Source organism: Poecilia latipinna, unplaced genomic scaffold, assembly GCF_001443285.1.
Source record: "Poecilia latipinna isolate Pla-1442-1.1 unplaced genomic scaffold, P_latipinna-1.0 Scaffold3046, whole genome shotgun sequence".
NCBI lineage: Eukaryota > Metazoa > Chordata > Actinopteri > Cyprinodontiformes > Poeciliidae > Poecilia > Poecilia latipinna.
In genome coordinates this window covers 16,133-37,706 of record NW_015115662.1, presented here as the reverse complement: position 1 = coordinate 37,706, position 21,574 = coordinate 16,133, and the positions used below count along the sequence as shown (strand labels likewise).

The window sequence follows — 21,574 nt, the reverse complement described above, 5'->3', positions numbered from 1 at the left end:
TATATATATATATATATATATATATATATATATATATATATATAAATGACTGTGTATTTTGTGCCTATGTATATATAGGCACAAAATTACGTAATGTCACTTAAAGTGATTCAGTGATTTTTTTTATTTTTTTATTTGGATTTAGTTAATTTAAAACTAAGAAGAAGACATAAATCAAGTGCAGCTGTAATCAACAGTCATGTCAGATAATAAAAAACAGAGACCGGTTTAAAAAGCCTGCCATCACCAGTGTGACCATAAAGCTCACTTTCAGTTCTGAACATATGAATTTAGTCTCTTTTCCCCTTTTTTTCCAAGCAGACCACACAATACGTGTAATGAGCAGATATTGTAGGGCCTCTCCAGATTCCACATCCATTCATTTGTTCTGCCAGAATGTAGATTGCAGCTTGGCCACCTCCTGCCCAAATCATATCCACTGTCATTTGGGGGCCTTTAATCAGTGAGGGCAGACTGGTGTTACTATAGAGTATGTCCATGAGTGGAAACTTCAATTGCCTGTGCATGCTAATTATGGACCATTGTTCTGTCTGCCTAGGTATGCTCTTCCATTCAGCATTTGAACATTTTATTAAAAAAAACCCAAACACTTGTTTTAAGTTGATAAGGTTTTATCCAGATGGTTCTATAGTGAGAATTAGCCTGGTAGAATCCAGCCTAGTGTTCTACACTTTCCTTCGTTCAGAGGGTCCAGACCTCCAGTATTGGGCGTGATCTCTGTTGAGGTTTTAAATTCCACCCAACCGCTAACGTTTCACTGACGTATGTAATGCTCCAGTTCCACACTACGAAGATTACTGGAAACAACTATCCTCCACTGCAAACAGATTAGAACCAATCTAAACAAGGCGACAGTTAACGTTAATTTAATATTTGGAAGCATGATCAACGCTTCCAGATATTGAACGGCTTGGATCACTTTGTCCGCTGGATCGCCATATTCTACATCTGCACTGATTTGACATAAACAGGATCTTTTATATTATTGCTTACATATATGCAGGCACAGCTTTTGCAAAAATAAATAATTCACTTAAGCTAAAAATACTGTATTTGCTTAGACTATCTAAATTTATCTTCTGCCTTTAGTTGAATTTTGTCCCTAAAGCAGGGGAAAACAGTGACTCAGTCTGTTTTAGAGAGGAAGCAGCTCCTCTAAAGTCAAATCCCAGAGTTCCCTCTAAAGTTGTGACAGCTCCATCTGTGCTGCTTTGTTACGTGCGCCATTATAATATTGGCAAGACAAGAAGTCTAAAGACATATTCTTTGAAAAGAGCAACACAGGGACCACAGGTGTCTGACAGGCGGCTAAATGCATCGCTAGGTTCAGCTTACAGCTGCAGGAGGAAGGCGGGCGGCACGGCGTTGGTAGTTTGATACACAGATATGGTGACGACGTTTTTTTCTTACTGTGGAAAAAAAACCAAGAACCTGACAAATACGGCTTCGAGACAGGTATTTTCAACATTATCTGCAGAGTAGATGGAATCCACACTTTTTAAAAATGCATTTAAATATATTATTTTAAAGAATAATTTGCTCCACTTTTAACTTTTGCAGCTAATTCAAATTTGAACTATAAATTAGTCAGGCTTCAGTACGGTCGCCATTATTAGCTTTTGCCTTTCGAAATCAGTTACTGTGTGTCAGGTAGTACTCTGAGGAACTGAACATTCACTGAACATGTTCTAACAAAGAAAATCATTTAATAAAAAAACAGAAATTGGAATCTGTCATGCATAATGACAATAAAAATAGTGTTTGTTACAAAACAATAAATCCATTCATCCATCCTACAGGGTTGAGGAGGATGGTGATAGGTGGAGAGTCATCACAGATATATATTACTCACACACACACACTTATGACTGTGCTGTAAAGGGCTATTTATAGAGCAGTTTTTGGACCCGCAGACAAACACACACATCCACAGGTAGAACATCCAGACCTTCCTTTGACAAGGCAGCACACCTATCAACCATGACGCCGTGCTCTGTGAAAGAAGATCTTCAATTGAACTTTAAGCTTTTATGAGCTTCTATAAACCGGTGTGACTCTGTCAGGCAGTGTCATACAATAATCATACAACTATGTGCTCTTCTTTGAGAAGATTAAAAATAAGAGAAGTGGAAAAAGTGGGAACTAGATCTGTCATGCCTTTGAACATTCTTGTAAGGAGATTTTTGGTTTCTTTTTATGTCTGACTTATTTGACTACCGTCTGTCTGGATATTGAGCTGCAGCCTGTTCCTCTCAAGACTTTTATTCTTTGAGGTTATGAATCTGAAATTTAATTTGATGGGTTAAAAATGCAACTATTCTCCCTTGACTTTGTCCTATTTTTACCTTTGAACATTTCTCATTTTACCACCTGCAGTGCGTTTATGATTTTTTTTTTAAAGGTCGTAGTGGCGACATTTTTTTTTTAATCTCATGCGTTTCTTTTTGTACAAAGCTGAAGATTTTTCTGAACCCGACAGATGATATAAATTTACTGTCAAACTATTGTGATACAACAGCACAGTTTTACTGTGATGGCAACAGCTAAAACGATCGTCGGGCTTTCAAGAAGACAGATCTTTTTTTAAGTATATTTTTGCTTTCATATTTGTGTCTGTAGCACCCTGAAGGATTTACGAATAATGTAGAATCATAAAACGGGTCATTCTGGTGTTGACAACCCGTGAGAGCTGCTCACGTTTTATAAAATTTGCTTAGTGCCACGACAGAAAGTCAGTCAAGGAAAATATCATTGTCGCAATGCAAGAATAGTGTGTTAGAACGAAATAGAGCAAAAAGTGGACATTAATAGATATTCATTGTAATGGCACACTGCAAAAACTGAAATCTTAATAAGATAAAATATTAAGTTGATTTTTGGGGGGTAAAATATTTTTTCTTACCTCAAGTTGTTTCTGTTACAAATTTTTTTCTCATTTTAAGTTATTTTTCTTAAATGTCTCAACATTTTAAAACTTGATGTTTAAGCTTTAAACATCAAGCTTAAACATCAAATTTTTACTTATTACAAATAAATGCACTTTTGAAACTAGAATATCAGTACTTACAAAGTCGTATAACATTTTAAAAGTAAAAATGTCTTATTTTGAGAAAAAAAATCAACTTCATGACTGACATTGAATCTCTTTAATAAAAACGACTCCAACCAGATTAATTCCTTTGTTTTATTGTTGAAGAAACAAGAACTTACATAGTTTTACAGCTGGCAGAGCAGTGGGAATTGACATTTGATAATAACACAATTAAGATTTAATACAATTTTCAGAAAAACAAATTGTTCATCATTTTAGATTCATAAAATGTCACTGCCGGTTTCCACTGCGCCTCCACAGTCATCAAAATAAAGAACATATCTTGGTAATAATCACTGGATTATTTTTCACTATTGTACAATTCAATTACATCCCCCAGGTAGTATTTTACCAGTACAAAGGTGTTGGTCTTGCTGCTGACTGTGAAATAAGAGATAAAATCCACCAGCTTTTCTGCATCAGTGGCCTGTGGGAGGAGTGGGACCTGAACCTGATATTTCTGTCAAAGTGTGCTGTTTGAAAAGGTTGGTATTCCAAACATTAGAATGTAGAATCAGCTAAATATATTTTTTGATCAGTCCAAATTCTGGTAAATTACTTTTTGCTACTTTTGCAAAAATCAGAGACTTCTCTGTGATGTACCTATTGCTATTTATCACAACCCATTATAATTATTTGCGGCCACTGGATGTCAGACAAAAAAAAAACCCATAGGCATCCACTTCGTTGCCTCCTGTCTTTTAAACATTGTGCTGCCAGGTGAGTCTTAAACATTTAATTTCCTTTTCACATTAAGACTGGGAAATGTTATTCAGTTTGATGAGTTCCTTTTAATTCTCCTGAAGTTTTAAAAGATTCCTCTGGAGAGGGGAGCAGGTCACCGTGTGCTACAGACGACCTCCACGTGAAACAGAGCAGAACAGAAAGTGTAGGGAGGATCTGTCCAGCTAATTATTTGACAGGCGGAGAAATAAAAAGTATTCAAGCAGTGACATTACGATAGTGTCTAAATCTTCCCTGCAGATATTGTGAGTGGATATTCACTCCTCTGAGAGGATAACTGAACTCTTTTGCAATGCCAGGGCATTAAAACCATGTGCTTTTATATGAATATGTGTTTAATGCAAAGTGACAATGATGTACAGGTTCATAAAATAATGTTTGCATAAACCATTGTGACAGTTTTAGAAATAGTGGTTTTCCATGCCTTGTCAGGTATGTTGGCTTAACTAAAAATACATTTTATGGGTCTAAACATGAAGGAAAAATATAAACACAAAATGAAGGTTTACTCACTGCAGGTAGGATATGATTTCATCAAAACATTTCTTTAGAAGTTCAGAATTGTTATTTTAACATAAAATTTTCCCACAATGGTTTTAATACTAAATCCAGAGTTGTGGCAGTTCAGCAGTTCTAATTAGAACAAATTAGAAGTTGTTCTAATTTCTGTCTATGTAAGGTCCAACAGTTGTCTTTGCTCATATAAACTATTGTATATGTTTATATGAGCAAATAAACATGAAGTCTGTAATCTACAGATTGTTTCAATGGGACTAATAAGAAAACTGACCAATGAATGAAGGCTTAATACACATTAAATTGCCTTTATCCAAAATTTTACTGGAAAGAAGAATGTTTAGATTGCATTTATAATAGTGATCACGCTTAAGTCATGTGACTTAAATAGAATCCACTTCTGGTAAATTCAGCTGATTGGACTTGATTTGGAAAGACTCACACCTGTCTAAGTAAGATCCAACAGTTTACAGTGCAGGTCATAGGTCAAACACCAAGCATCAAACTAAAGAAATTGAGTGGAGATCTTCAAGGCACAATTGTTTTGAAGCACAAATCTGGGGGAAGGATCCCAGAAAGTTTCTGCTTTGAAGTTCGCAAAAAGCTCAGTGGAATCCATCACTGGTCGATGGAGAACCAGTAGATCGAGTCGTCCAGTGGGTCATGACCTCAGGCTGAATTCAGCAGGACAGCGACCCAAATCACATGATCTGCATCTGAAAGGCTTCAGAAGCAATCTGTGAACATCCTGGAGGGACCGAACCAGAGTCCAGTCAAATCTGATTGACATCTCTGGAGAGAGGTGAACATGACTGACAGACGTCTCCATCCAACCTGATGGAGAAGAACGGAGCAAACAGCCTAAAGAGAGGAGGCTGAGCTGGAGGCTGCAGGTTCAGACTGGAGGCTGTTAAAACTGCCAGAGGAGATCAACAAAACATTAAGCAAAGTCTATGTAAACATGATTTGCATAAAAGGTTTCCACGCTGTCATATTGAGGTATTTGTGTGTAGAATTTTGTGAAAAGAGATTAATTTAACACAATTTGGTTTCCCTAAATTCTCCTTAGGCATGGGTGAGTGTTTACATGATTGTTTGTCCAGTCTGTCTCTGTGTTGCCTTGGGATGGACTGGCGACCTGTCCAGGGTGACCCCGCCTCTCACCCGATGACCTCTGGAGATAGGCACCAGCTCCCCTGGCGATCCTGCAGGACTAATAGCGATTGGATGGATGACATTTGGTTTCTGTATGTGACATACGGGCCTCCATATGGTGAAAGTTCTGCCATCTGTTCATTTTCTATTTCAAAACAGATTTCTGGTTGCCTTCTCTAATCTTTAGAGGCAACAAGTAGAATTGACACATGGAGCTCTCTGCCTTCATTCATTGGTCAGTTTTCTTATTAGTCCCATTGAAACAGTCTGCAGATTACAGACTTCAAAGTGAAAACGATATGAAGTCAGCCTGCCTCAAAACTGCCATCAAATATTAATATACTAGTGACTGACTCTTATGGTTTAGCAATGAAGGGGAAGTGGCCCTGTGGAATACACATGATGCCAGATCACGGGGCCCGTCGCTCATCAGAGGCTTTATCTTTATCAACACACCATCTTTCAGAAGGTGTGTTGATAAAGACATGTAAATGTGTAAGAACTAACACTTTCGCTAGGCCTGAAAATGAGTGCCGCTGGTCCCAGCATATGTGGTGTGTTGATCTTGAGTCCTGTGGAAATGAAATGAGAGATGGTTAACTGGTCAGTCAACTTTTCACCCTGAACTTATGCTTTTAAAAGAAAATGTTTTTTGTGCATATTCAACTATTTTTAGAAGAAAGCAGAATTTTAGAAATGTTTCAGTCTGGCTTAGAACTGCTTCAGTAAGAGTTCATATTGACATTGCTCAGCCATTTGACTCATTTGGGGAAAGCTGCTACTGACCTTGGAACCATAGTGTCAAAAGCTCTCTACAGTTGACAAAGCTCTACAATTTGACAAACAAATCTCTTTTATTTTTCAGTCCAGATTTTATTATTTACGACTTCTGAACAAAGTCAAGCCTTTTACAAACCGTTGTGAACTGGAGAAGGCTGTGATATAAAGAGCCACGCTCCCCCCACCCCTCAACAGTGTACAGCTGACTCCAGCAGAGTTTTTACAGCATCAAAAGTCATTAAAATGTGTCATTCCAACATGTTGAATCATCCATATAACTCTTCTGTAAAATTACCAACTACATTTTCCCAAAAACACCACATATGTAGCTGCTCCCAAGTAGGCAGGGCTTGTTGCTCCAGTGCCTGAATAAAACGTTGATGTCTCCACTGATTGGCTGGTAGATGATGAGCGCTATCCCCATGATGAATTCTGAATATATCTGATGTAACTGTTTATATCTGTCGCCGCCATGATTTTTAATTATTTATTGTGTGAACAAGCTTATTCACTCAATTTTAGTTTAATTTCTTATTTAATGGAAACACAACAGTTGCAATGTTATGTTTCTTCAACATTAGCATGATAGAGACAAAGATTTGTGCACATTTGTAATGGATACGCAGCTAGTGAAGATGTAAAACTGACATCGAATAACAACCCATATGGGAAAACCATTTGGCATGCAAAAACAGGTCCATTATGAAAAACAATTTAAAGACTGGTATGTGATTAAAAATATATATATCAGCATAAGGATCCAAGAGAATCAGAGAAGAAAGTAATCACTTGTCAGTCTTTGTTAAATATTTGAGATTTAAGGAAAGGATTTATCATAAATGCTTAAAAAAGCCATTTTTAAAACACAGAATAATGAGTTTCTAGGCATAGTGAGAGAGGTGGTCAAATTTCTGGTATGACTCCGCAGGCAATTTTCACCCAGACTGAGCATCTTTCTAACCTTGTCTGACTGTGGCTTTTAATGAATAGAGTTTCACAGCAGAGTCCCAAAGACCTTAGCCACAGCACACTGAAAACTCAAGAGATGTAACATTATTATCCAGGGTGACTGGCAGTTTCCTTGGAGTGGCACAAAATGATTTGGTGTTAAAAAAAAACTTTCTTGTAAAATTAAATAATTGAGTCAAAAACTTTTAAGCTCAGCTGAGATTTGTTCTTCAACATCTTCAAGACTTTTTATCATCACCAATACAAAACACTCATGACCATAAAATCTTTATTAATGATGATAACATTCAGGCAACTTGTTGTTGTTTAGTCAGTTTCTCTCAGCCTGTGATGTTTCTGTCATAACACTGTTCCATCCACAGTTCAAGCTCTCAATAAAACACTTACAAGCTCTCATGTCCCTCACTGATGTGAGCTTTTATAAATTCGGCCTCATGGAGCCTTGCAGGGGCTGAAGTGGAAATCAGTGACATTTGATGTCCGTCAAAAACTCCCACCTCTACTCCGACTTCAACTCCAGAGTGTCAATGGCTGGAATTATGCTTACTGAATGTTTAGCTCACTGTTTCTGACTTTGTATTTTATGTAGGGCTGCAACTAATACAACTATTTTAGTAACTGAGTATCCTGTCAGTTTTTCTGAGGATTAATTGAATTTGAAAAAATTGGCACATTCTGCAGATTATTTTAACTACTTAAGCTTATTTTATACAACATTATAAAAAATGCAACAACAGCATGGCCTTTAGTGAACACTTGATCATTTGTAGCAAAGGTTGCATCTGAAGCTAAATAAATCCTTCTAATATCAAGATGTGAAAAGCTCAGTTCTTTCTGCTGGACAGTGAAGGGCTGATCCGTTTTTTGGTGTTTTTATAAACCATAGTTCCTCCAGGTGTTTGCTATTCATTGCAGCTCTGTGAGACTGCAGGTCAGAGGAGGAGCTTTGGGGGAATAGGCGGGGCTTTGTGAGCAAGCATTTAGCCACTCCCTGAGTGGTTGCTATGGGAAATTAAATAATTTTTCAAACATGCATGAAAGAATCAAGGCAACATTCCACATATGTTTTAGGTGAGGGAATAACATTGTAACATGATATAAGCTCAAAAGTTGATTTTCCATAATACATTCACAATTAAAATAAGAAATTGTCTTCACATAACGAGACATAAACTGATTACAAGTTCTTAAAAAGACAGAAGAACTGACTCCTCATCTTCTTACTCTGTTTCTTTTTCAAAGATCCGGCAGCACGTCGTCGTTTTATTGCTATGACCTTTCTCATTTAAATAAGAAGATATTTTGGTTTTGACGAGATACAAAATTTTTAACACGATGCTTACTGCTCCTGAGTTTATTTCCTAGCCCCGGCAGCTAAAGGTTTCCATAGAAACCCCTAAACAGTTGTGTATTTAGTTAGATCGAAGTGTGAACACAGATGGACTCTGTTGACTGATGAGGAAACTCCTGGTACCAGTGGGATTTATTAAGGGGGCAAAACAGAAGCATAAAACAGCTTTTCAGTGAGAAAATTGAAATCTTCACAACACTTTCTTGATCTCACAAAAATGCAATAAAGACACTGAGATCTATCGTTTCAACATGAAAAATGTAAACAAAATATAACAGGTTTGAGTAATCTTGCAAGACACTATATTCACTGGATATTTAGAAGTTTGAAGGAGGTTGGCTTTTCTCTGCCTGATGTAATGAATTTTCCTCACACACGTTTAACTGGCTTCATAATAAAAAAAGTTGGTGGAGAACAAAGTCCGACTGCACTGCCGAGAAATTTGAATGTGAACGCTCTTTGTCTTCTTGCAATCCATTAAAACGTTGGGGATTCAATTGTTGTTTACACTCATGTAAAAAATAGCAAACTGTAGATGATGTTTCAAAGGGCTACAGGTAGAAAAACCTGTTTCTAATACCTGAGAAGAAAAGTAACCTTCAATAGTTTGGAGAAAAAGACAAAAAATAAAAAAGAGATGAAAACTTATTGAACACGTTGATCCAAGCCTGTTTCACCTTCTTCATGGCTCTCTACATACTTTCTGTATTGAACAGCAAATTTGTCTTTTCTTTTTCATTTCTAATTTAGCTCTTTCATGGAAACACTGTCTCTTGTATTTCAAAAGAGACAAACAGCCACCACTTTTTTGCAGTTAATTCAAATTGTAAGACTTATTTTTTATTTTTTTTGTAACACTAAGTTCGTTTTCAGCACAAAGGAAAGCAATTTGAAGTATTTTGTTTGTCCTAGAAAGACATAAAAAAACAATTCCCTCCTGATGTAAGATTTTAATTGCTTTACTTCTCTACTACAGACAAAATAATGGAAATATGTTAAAGTTCTACGCAACAAAGGAAAGCGTTGAAGTTGGATGCCAAGACTCGTCTTTCAGTTGTGAATCGCAGACAGAGTTAAGGATCTTCTAATTTCTTAGTATTTTGTGAAACTGCTGTTGAAGAAGGATTTTTGAGTTTTAATTGGAGAGAAATGTTACAAACAGATGAACATTTGACTGTCAACAAAGTTAAAATTCAACCTTGAAGCAAGGTTATGTCAGAATCCTTATGAAAGGCAATTAAGTGCTTTACAGAAAAAAAGAAGTGTGTTATAAGAAGAAAAGAATACTTTGGAAAAAAAAACATTTATATCAGCTGACAAAGTTTTTATATTTTGTCCTACAGCTTTCAGATGTGTCCCTGGTCCAACATGTCTTACTGGAATGGCTGAATTACCTGTTCAGTATGTGGTCAAGTTCTTTAGAGTTCTACTAATGACCTGATTAGCTGACTCAGGTGTGTTGAAGCAGAGGTGCATCTAAAAGCTGCAGGACACACCAGTCCTACAGGCCTGGATTGATCTAACGCCGTTTACATTCCAGTGTACAATTCATTAGCTCAAACAACTTTCTGGTTCGGCGCCACGCTTCCCGTCTTCAGTCCTTTTCATTGATACGAAACAACAAGTCAGCTCAGTTTGCTACTGAGGCATTTCTGTTTTTGTTGCACTTTGTGCAGGTTTGGAGAAGGACTACAAACACTTGGCGTTTTGTTAAGTCAAACAGTTTTTGGTCTTTGCTCAGCCACGAACCCCAGAGATTAACTGCCGCCATGATGGATGACCTTTTCAACCCTCGGCTTGCTCCCAAAGGAAGTAACAGGAGAAGAGTTTAAGGGACAGCCATTCTTTTGTGGGGAGATTATCTGCAGGGTGCAGAAGATATTTAGCAAATATTCTTGGCTTTATCTATCTATGAGAGACAACTGATAAAGTGCAACAGGATCTCTAAATAATCATAAGTTTTCCAAATATAAAGCTTGTAGCTCTAAATAGGTAGAGAGGTATTGCAATTGGAAGATTTTGGGTTTGAGAGGGAGAGAAAAAAATATTTCTTAATGACTAAAAGAACTTTTATTTATACAATAGATGCCCATCTTTCTCAGGGTATGCTTATAAATGCGAAGTTACACAATTATGAAGAAATAAATCGTATTAGTTGCAAATGAGGTCGGACAGAGTCTACTGTCTCACTGCACTGTTAGAAATAGTCTGCTGATTTTTATGTGGGTGGATTAATTGAAGAGTGTATATTTTTATATGTCCGTCCGAAACAAACAATTGACATGTCATCCTGGAGCAAACACAAACACAAATAATTTCCAACATTTCTTTTTTCCCTTTCTCCCTCTTTCAGGCAAAAACTTCAATCCTCATCTATAAAAATTGATTCCTGTCACATGGAAAGAAATATCTGTTGGTGAGCCAAAGGTCACAAATTCCAGACAGATTCTTGCATGTCTCTCTTTCTCTTTTTTTCCCCCTTTCTCCACTGCAGGCAGTATTGATTTGTTCCAGGCCTATTAATCCTGACAAGATTGTTGCGTACTGAAAATGCATCTCGAAATGTGACCTCGCTGAAGGAAGAGAAAAGGCTGAGCTGCACAAAACACAGCGCAGTAAACTTACAGAGGGAGGTTGTTACGGTTGGATAAGCTCCAGGTTTATGAATGCTAAGCCTGTTTCTTTGAACAAAATTTTATTCAAAAGTAAATTAAATGAAAACTACATATGAAGTGGCAATGTTTATTTCCTTTTAAATATGTTCTCCTTTCAGAAATAAATAGCATCTTACAGCTTATAACTTACATGTTAACCTAATCAATGATCCTGCATGTTTTAATTCTTTCCCTGGTTCAACACACCTGAATCTAATGATGGTTCATTAGCACAACATTATGACGTACTGAAGAGGCAGTTGGACCACTTCACTCTGACGCTTCTGAAAAATGGCAGGACTATTGGTTTATTTTACTGGATTGGATGTCAGATGCACCATTGCTTTGTGTTGAGTTGGGAACATTAGTGGTCGGAAAACTGACACAATCATGACAAGAATCAGAAAAAAAGGACGCGATCATCACTAAGGCAGCTGGATGACAAGGTCCAACGGGATCACATTTAACAGGTCTGTAAAAAGTTTTCATCTTAAAAGAATAACAATGTAGTGGGAAGGAGGTCGGCTATGCTAGCTTGACTTTGAACACCTTAACATGTGGATGTGCTGCGGAATTTGACGTGTTTCAGTTCAGTTAGAAAAGGTAAGGTAATTTTATTTATATAGCACATTTTCAGCAACAAGGCAATTCAAAGTGCTTTACATGAATTAAAAGGAAATACAAATAAAAAATAATTAGATTATGTCTAAAAAAAAGTTAGAAATAATCAGTAAGATCATCAATAGAGCAGGTGTTTAAACTCACTAATCAACACCAGTAGTGTTCATTTGACCACTTATAAATAAGCTCAAAATGAACAGTACGCTTGAAAACATCAAACTGTAACTGGTTTAATTTTCTGTTTGTGGGTTGCATGTTCTGTTCTTTGTGTGTGGAAAATGTTTTGCATGTTTGGTGTAAATCTCTGCTCTGTCTGGTAGTGGAGCTGTTGTCGGTCGGTTGGTGTGTGCGGCATAAAACTGACACAGAGTGAGAGAAAAACAGAGTATGAGTAGTTTTGAGTTGTTCACCTGTTTTTCAGCATTATTTTCTCTCTTGCTGTGGTGGTGCAGCTGATATAGTTTCTGAAGTCCAATAAATAACAAAAACTGGATTAATTACTTTATTTATTTATAGAACATCATAATATCCACGGCAGTCATAAGATAAAATGTTTCACAAAATATATAACAATGTAAAATTAAATTGTCCAACAGAAACAAAATTGTGTAAAGTCCTCTGTTGCATCTCTACAGAGCTGACAAATCAAACTGCTTATAGATTTATATCTTGGGAAAATACATAGTGTACATATCAAACCATAGACAGTTTTCTCATTCTTAAATTATACCAGATTTTGTAGAAATCGGTTAACAATTAAGGTCTCCTGCTCATCACACATCACAACAATGTGGTTTGGTGCACGTCACTAGCAGTAGAAGCTAATGGACGATGTCCAATCCAGCAGAATACATCTGATTTGAACGATAGCATCAGCCTTCTAAAACATGGCAGTGGTGCCTGAGGATCAGGACTGAGAAAATTTCTTGTGTCGCTAGCGAGCATCTACGTATTTGAGCTTGAAATTTCAAATCCAAGAATTTCGCCAGTCAGGATGGAAGATGGTGGTAGAGGAAATGAAGAAGACTTTAATGGAGAAGGTGTAAAATAACAAAGGGGGGAAAAAAAACATAGATCAGCAGAAGATAACTTTAAAACCAGAACAGTTAGCAAGTTGAAAATTCACCCTGGAAGCAAAATGAAAAATATAAAGTAGTGTTCGAACTAATCCTCTTCTGATGAGAGGCATCCACTGAACCTAACTCAAACAATAAACAGATTGAAGTGTGAAGGTTTACATGGTGGAGCAGTGCTAGTGCTGAATCAGACTGACAACAAGAGAGATTCCCCTAAAGACTGGGCCCTGTAATCACCTCTCTTCATTTCCCAGCATTAGAAAAAAAAAAAAACTGAGCCACCCAACAAATAATGAGCAGCTGAGCGATTATCTTCAAGTTAAACAGATGGGATGTTCTGAAAGGCTTTACAATTTGGAAATTCTAAAAAGGTAACAACCCATTTCCTCTGCTCCACCTGCGCTGCGAGGCGGACTGATTGGTATACAGTCTCTAAATTTCTCAGAGGTGAAAAAACGAAATGAAGGAAAAGCACAGAACATCTGTTGCCACGGCAGCCACTCTGCATACATGACCTTCTTCTGTGCCACATCTCATTTTTGGATTAATCTCACCTGGGACTGTGTGGCTCACAAACAAAATTTCCTAAATAAATGATCAGTTAAAGAGCTTGGAGACTGAGGCGATGAATAGATGGTGCTCTGAATTGCTAAATCCAGTTTCAGTTAGAAAGACTTTCACCTGATTTCCCTTTTGTTGTCGGTGTTAACATGTTAAAAAGCCTCCTGTTCAGAGCTGCTTCTCAACCATAATAAATGAAACATTGACCAACATTTTGATGAGTACTATCACCAAAATCAATGTTGGTTCCATTGTTGACTGCATGCTGTTTTCTGTAAAAGTTTGTAATTTTGTGTTTTTATTATGTAAAGCACCTTGAACCGCCTGGCTGCTGAAATGAGCTGTACAAATAAACTGGATTGATTGATTGATTGATTGATTGATTGATTGATTGATTGATTGATTGATTGATTGATTGATTGATTGATTGATTGATTGATATGCAAAATTTGCAGGAAATAAAAAAAATAAATTAAAAAAGTGCCCATTACAATTAATGCTGAAGACTTTAATTTGTTAAATTGGGTGTACTGAAACACCTAACACAAGGTAGATCAATTTCAGCTGACTTCACGTGGTAAACAGTCTACTATTAGCCTTAGCATTAGGAAAGTATTTACTTTTTATACTTTTCAAGATTTCTGTCAAAATGAACACTTAATGCTTTTAGCTTCCTTCAGCTACTTTTTAAAAAATCTTCTCCCTCTAAAGCATAAAAATTGAGCTCTTCAGTAATATGGGCCGCATGTCTTAGTATTTTATCTCCATGTAGTTCTTTTCGTATATGGTCTAATTTTCTGACAGGGATCATTTAAGTTTCACATTATTCTTCATCTGCCTCTTATCTTAATAGGTCTTGGCTTTTCCTGATTGCAGTACCCAGAAGTCTGTTCCGTCTAATGTAAGTTCCCCTGAGCTCAGTGTGTGGGAGAGTATTTTAGGCACTCGCAGACAAGCAAATCGCACTTGAGCTGACAAAGAGATTTTTACACCTGATGATGATGAAAGCAGGCAAATTATAAAGGATTTATTGACGTAAATGTAGAACGACAAGGCAGCAGTGGAGAGGATAAAACTCTGAGTCCCTTTGTCTACCCATCTCCTATAGAAAATCTGTATTATGGCACTTTTTTCTTAAATGACGAAGTCTCCGGAAAGGTTTCAGTGTTATAGATCACATAACATAATAAAGACAGGAGTTGAAATCTAAATGTTCATCCGAGGGATTTTTAGGATATTCTCCTCCTCAGTGACATTGCTGTAAATACACCATAATAGACTTCTGGAGTCAGAATCCCCCGGTGACCTGGAAGGATTAAGCTGATATGTAAAAATGGAAGGATGGAAGGAAGGAAGTAAAGCTCCAACACCAAAACAACATGGCCCCCAGCATGGCAGCTTAATTAACTACAAAAGCACCAATGTTGCAAATTGTATCTTTTAATCTGATCAGAAAAAGAAGCAGAACTCCATACCCTGCTCGACTTATTTCCAATATTCTTTAAAAATAGTGCATGAAACTTCAGGCTTTAATATTATTTGATTATTTTGCAACCAAAACTAATGTGTAGCCTTCCAGGGTTGCAACCGCCTCCTCTTAGACTCTAGTAGAAACTTCCAGAGTGGAAGGAGTTTGTTTCTTTGAAAGTTTTGTAATGAAAAGGGTTTTCTGGACACACTTTTTTTCTTCAACACATATTTATTCATTTTTGGATTTAACAGCAAAACACAACACAAAACAAAAGCTCAGCATCAAGGTTGAACGGAGAAACCAAATAAAGTTAAGGAGCTTACATATTTTTATTCCTTTATAGACACACTGCATGTTATTGATTATGTTGGGGAATTTTGCATATGAGCACCAGGCTGGAGGGTAAATAAGATAAAACCCAGAAATTTAGGTTTCATTAATTTAATACAGTGTGCCACGGCAAAGGGGAAAATAACGCAGAAAACCACTCATACGCTTCTTTTTCTCCATCTCTGTGTTGGCTATGCTATATACAGACCCGTTGCCATGGCAACTGACAACAATGTCACTAATGGGTCAGGATTCAACATCAAAAAACATGCACAGGTCCTCACACAAAGAACAGAACATTCTGTCCATTACAGTTTTATGTTTTCAGGCTTGATGTTTATCATTAACAAGTGAATGATGTACATTAGCTACCGCTGTGGTAGTTAAGCTAACACAGGTGGTTGATTATCTAATTTAAATCGCTGCTCTACTGATGATCAGTCAGACATCGGGTGTGAGGGTCGCTTATTTTCTGTTTTTAACTGAACCGAAACACAGAATTCCACAGCACATCTACATGTTAAGGTTGTCAAAGTCAAGCTGGCATAACTGAACTACTTCCCTCTCACTCGCTATTTTTTTTTTAATTAAAACTTTTGCCTCATCTTATCTTGTAGTATTGACAATTAGTAGCAAAGCACTGCGTCCCTTTTCTTTTCTATATTGCATTTAAGATTTAGATTCATATTGAAAACTTAACAGCTAAAACCAATGATAGTCATCGTCGGTAGGCAGGTTTTTTGCCATCCAGCAGGGAGATGGGGACAGGATCTTACACATCTATATTCCAAGTCTAAGTGTAAATAAATGCTTGAGACAAGATGATGGACACTTTCCTTCAGTATAGACTCAGAAAGGTTTCTATGTGCATCCAAAGATACGGTCTTAAAGTGAAGTAGGCATGTTAAAAACTCAAGTGGAATATATTCTATATATCTCTTTGCCTTATTGGAAAGGGATAAGTCATCTTTCCAGTAAGACAGCTTATTGGAAATCCATAACAGTAAAATATGCTTTCGAGAAGAAAGGTTAGGATATGATACAACTTACTGCACACATTCAAGCTTATTTAGTAATAATGATGGTGTGTTTGACCCAGTATGTCAAACAAAGACATACTGAAAAGACAAGTGGAACATTTCCATAAGTAGACATTGCTGTCTAACAGTGAAAAGACGATGAAAACAAGAGAGAGACATTTCCAACTGTCTCTCTGACAGCGTCCTTTACCGAGCAGCTGTGGCTGATTTCTGTGTTTACAAAATGTTCTGATCAAGGTGCAATAGGGCACACGAATGAGACAGCCTTGCTGAAGACGAACAAAAGAAGCTTTTACATTCACTCTTCCAAAGAGGCATAAAGTTAATCTCTTTACAAATGTTGGTGAGAGTTGCTATTCAGCTGACCAAATGAACAACCTGTGTATCAGATGTACGAGTCAAATGAAGCTTTGAAGGTGTTTTTGAAAAAAAATTGTTTTTTTTTTTGTTTTGTTTTTTGCTTTACAGCCCCAGTCACACTGTCATGAAACATGGCCCAGTTCATGCTGTGCCTGGACTGGCACATGTCCACAGGTGGGGTAATACGCACCGAGAGATTTTAGAAATACTGAAAATGTGTGTTTGGAAATTCTCTTTTTCTTTACAAGGTAATTACCCTCGCCCTGAGAGGAGTGTAATTATATAGGTGGACTGACATTATTAAAATGAAGCACAGTTTGGCAAAAATAGTTTTGTTTATGTGTTTTTGTGACTGTGATTTATTTCTGGTACAGAAGATTGGAAAAAAAATCAATTCCAGTGGAAATAAAATTTTTATTGGTTGTTAGAGGAGAACATGATTTTCCAGAACTTTTTTAATGTAACTGAATATTCACAAAAAATGTATCATCTACATAATTATGCAAATATAATTATATATCTCATGATATATAGCTCATAACATGAGACTTCCCATCCCATTTCTGTGAAGTACAAAGAAACGCACTTTAGTGAATTGCATGTGCCAATAATCTGGAGAGCAAGAAATTATGATATTAGACACAAAGAAACAGAACAGGCATGTGGAAGGAGGTATGCTGGGCCAAGGTTATGTCTGTAACAAAAACTAGAAGTATAAAATCATTTTAATGAAGTGAGATAAAAATATAAACAGGACTTTGCAATAGTTTTCAAAATTAACTGAAATTATATTTTATGTATGTATGTATGTATGTATGTATGTATCTATGTATAAAGATGCCAAGTTTTTATTTGTCATACATTAGTTTGACAAAGAAGTCTATGTGTTTGATGTATGAAGTGAAGTCTGTATGTTTTTTTTATCTGTTCCACATTTATACATAGAAGTGGCAAGTCTGTATATATATATATATATATATATATATATATATATATATATATATATATATATATATACTGAAAACAAATTTTCTTTTGTTTTCAGTAGTTAGAACCTTCATTTTCGCTTTAGAAATTATACCAGTGTTTTGTTTTGTTCTATCAATCAGAAAATGAATTCTGAAAATAATGCATGATTAGTAAGACTATTAGTAGCGGAGCAAATTAGTCATTAAAAATCTAATGTTTATTAAAATCATTCTGTTTTTGTAAACATAAATTTGTAGAATCACATCTTGTTCTGTAAGAACGTGGGCAACTGTTTCATGGTCTCTGACTGACAGAAAAGAAAAAAAAACACACAGATTGAAGAGAAACTAATTACTCTCGCCGACGAAGACTCGGCTTTTCTGCTTCTCAACACAAAGGTGAAATTGACAGGAAGAAAGCGGCAACGTCTGCGCCAGGATTAGGTAAAATGGTAAGCGGCAGGCTGAGACAACTTAAAAGCAGCACATATAGACGGCATCTTGTGGATTTGTTAAGTGCTGGTGGCAGGGCGAGAAGTGTTTTCATTCCATCTACTACCTTCACACAGAGGAGAGAGGCTGAGCACCGTGAGCACATAAATATTAATTTAATCAAGAGACACGTAAAGTCTCACATGTGAATTTCAAGTCCATCATCAGACATGTGTAAGGTGCCCTTTCTACTTAGTGTTACTACGGCTAGAAAAGAAGCTTGTATTACCAGCAGTTATCCTGTTAGACAAAATATTTAATAATAGTTTTGGTTCTTCCTTTTATATTTTCAGTAGGATGGTAGATAGGAAGAGGGAAAAAAGGCTCTGGAAAATGAGCTTATTGCAGCCATAAAAAAAAAAGCGAAGGATTTAGATAGTAAGGACTTGAAGAAATATTGCTGGGCCAACGATGTGCTGACGGAGAAGTTATCCATGCGGAACTGAGGAACTTGACATAAGAAATTTGGAATGTCATAAAATGTCATATTTTTGTGTGTCATCTATCACATGTCCAAGGATCGAAGTGTCAGAAGGTTCATTATTGACCCGATCAGTGGAAGCTCAGCTTTCTCTCAGACTGACAGCCATCTGAAACTCATCCTACTGCAGCGCTACATAACACAATTCATCTGAGACTATGAAAAGCAAAGTGATTTATTTATGAAGCCGAAATCATTTAGTCAGTAAGCTCAAATTATGAACTAGACATGGTCATCAATGAGAGATAGCAAGCTAGTGTTAGCCTCCTGTTTCTGTGAATTCCTTCCTCAGATGAGATCCTGGAAGTTAGGTGTCAAAGTTGCAAATTTATTTACACTTTATTTTTGCCACAGCATCATCTTACAAAGTTTAAATTGCTGCACATGAATTCCCAAGAAGACAGGATTTTAATATTTATAGTGCAAATAACACTCCTACTCTTTTTAAAGTAGGACCTTAATGCAAATCAATTCATGTCCTGAGAGGTCAAAGTGCAAAAGTAGAATGCCATATTGGTCATTCAAGTTAACATGAACTGTTTGTACAGCAGAAGCAAATCACACAGAACATCTCAACACAGCTTTTGCACACAAAAAAAAAATCTTACCATTTAGAGTCGTATGATTTCATCTTGCTTTTTGGCTTTCGGGGGACTTTGTGAAACAAGTTAATTTGGAAGGGGGTTGAAGGGAACCATCAAATTTGACCTGAGTTCAATGATTGGTCAAATGTTTGTGCAAAGTATGTGAATGATGAGTGAATTTACATTAATAGATACGGTCACAACTTCTTGGATGGACTGATGAAGGAGCGACCAGACCAAGTTAAAGCAAAAGTAACCTGGCTTTATGTGTAACTCAATCGGACCCTAAAAACATAATGTAGGATGTCAGATAGTTATGAATTAGTGTTTAAGTGCAAACATGAGTGAAACAACGTTGAGTGAAGAAAACCAAAAGTTGGACAACAAGCTGTGTAGAGGGATGAAAGATTCCTCTGAACCCAGGAGAGACCAGACTGTTCCAGGGACAGCAGAGTCTCAATGCCCTGGTGACCATGGTGACCATGGTGACCCTGGTGACCATGGTGACCATGGTGACCCAGCCACGCCACTGAGCAACTGCAATAGAGAACACACGCAAAAAAAAAAACTCCAAAGCAGCACTCAAGATGAGTGGATTCATCACACCACCCTGTTATTTCCTTCCTGTTATTTCAAAAAGAATAAACTATCAACTGTCAGTTTGTTTTTTTCTTTGTCAACTTATAGAAACAAAAGTTTAAACTTCAGTAAGTGCAAAATTCAGCTGTTCCATCAGCTGGTACCAACTGAATAATAGAAACAAGGCAGCTCAAAGTGCTTTACATCATAAAAATACAAAAATACAAAGTCATTGAACACAGTTGTCGAGCAAAATGTTAACAGCTCAGCCAGTCGTACTGATCACTTGTACTAAGTTTTGAATTAAATGATTACCATAATTAATTATAACTTTAGAAGCAGTATTGTTAGTATATTTCATGTCAGTCACCAAATATTGCTGTTTGTTCAAAGCAAACATTTGTCTGAAAAGAAAAACCTTGTATATCAATTAGGTTGCCTACAGCAAAAAGGTTTGAAAAAATTTGAAGTAATAAAGTTGATTCTTAGAATAACTCAATTAACCTGCTGAGATGACGGCAGCAGCCTTGTTCAAGATAAAAATAAAGGAAAATCAAAATACATGCAGCATTTTTGTAATATATTTTTCTGTTTTTTATTTTTTTGTTTGTTTGTTTTTCAAATCTAACAAACACCGCCCTGCTCCAGCAACCTTCACTTACTCAAAAAAATAGGATACATATTTGAAAAAGCCTAAATTAATGTGTGCCCATAAACTCAACAAATAGATGAAAAGTCAACAATGAACAGGTAATATTGACTTCACAGAAACAGATGAGTGTATAAGTTATAAAACACTCCACAGTTCACTGCAGTCCTTTGGCTAAAATAGCAGCGACCGACACCACCAAGCACTCATAGCTCTTTTCACCAATCACCATGGAAACTCTGATATGATGCCAAAACAAGTCACAGCACTGAAAACCTACACATTAGCTCCACTTCAAAATATTAAACAAAGAATAACCAGGAAGGTTGAAGTGGATAAAGTTTATAGTTAAGACTGGCTACAGGAGCCGTGTTCCTCACTCTGCCTCCTTCACTTCACTTTTACATTATTTGCCGTTTCAGTTTTTGACTTGATGTTCTCTCCGTTATTCAGTCTTTGTGGAAGCCTCGTCCGGCCTGCTGTTCTGTTTAGTGGTGGTACTTAGCTGATGTAATGCTGCCAACAACTTCTATAAAAACTCTCCTTTTATAGATGATACAGCTGGTCCTCTCTCCTAGATAGAGCTGCTGACTGAGCTTCTTCTGAAACTGGTTTTTATTCTGTTGACTTTAAAGCTGTTCAATGACTCCATGTGATCTACTGGCTTTCCTTGGATTGAAAACTTTCATTTGAATGTTAAGCTGAACTGAACAAGTTTTTCTTGTAATGTGCCTTCAACACATTACAAAAAATGTAACCACCACTTACTGAAAAGAACAATGGTGTCATGACACCACACTCCACACTTTCAGAATCACTGGACTCGTTTTTGTACTTCTTTACTTTATAATAACATTTTAAACTCAGTAAACTTTGTTGCCTGGCGTCCTACAATAAAAGCTTACTTGTATTGTTACAATCTGTGTATCTATGGTAACTTTCAAGCCTAATTAACTCTACAATAATTAAGATTAGCTTAGACTAATTAAACTGTGGTATGTATCCAAACTACCACTTAACAATGCAAAGCAGCTCAGCAAAGACAAAGCATTATTTTGAGAAATGTTTCTTCAAATTTCTA

General features: G+C 36.6%; 1 long non-coding RNA gene across 1 annotated transcript in view; it reads left to right on the top strand.

Moving 5' to 3' along the window:
• LOC106939970 (uncharacterized) overlaps nt 1-7,268 on the top strand; it is a 13,705-nt gene extending 6,437 nt beyond the window's left edge. Inside the window, exon 3 of the long non-coding RNA XR_001422963.1 lies at nt 7,257-7,268. This is a non-coding gene — a long non-coding RNA (uncharacterized LOC106939970). The remainder of the gene's footprint in view (nt 1-7,256) is intronic.
• Nucleotides 7,269-21,574: the final 14,306 nt, after the last annotated feature.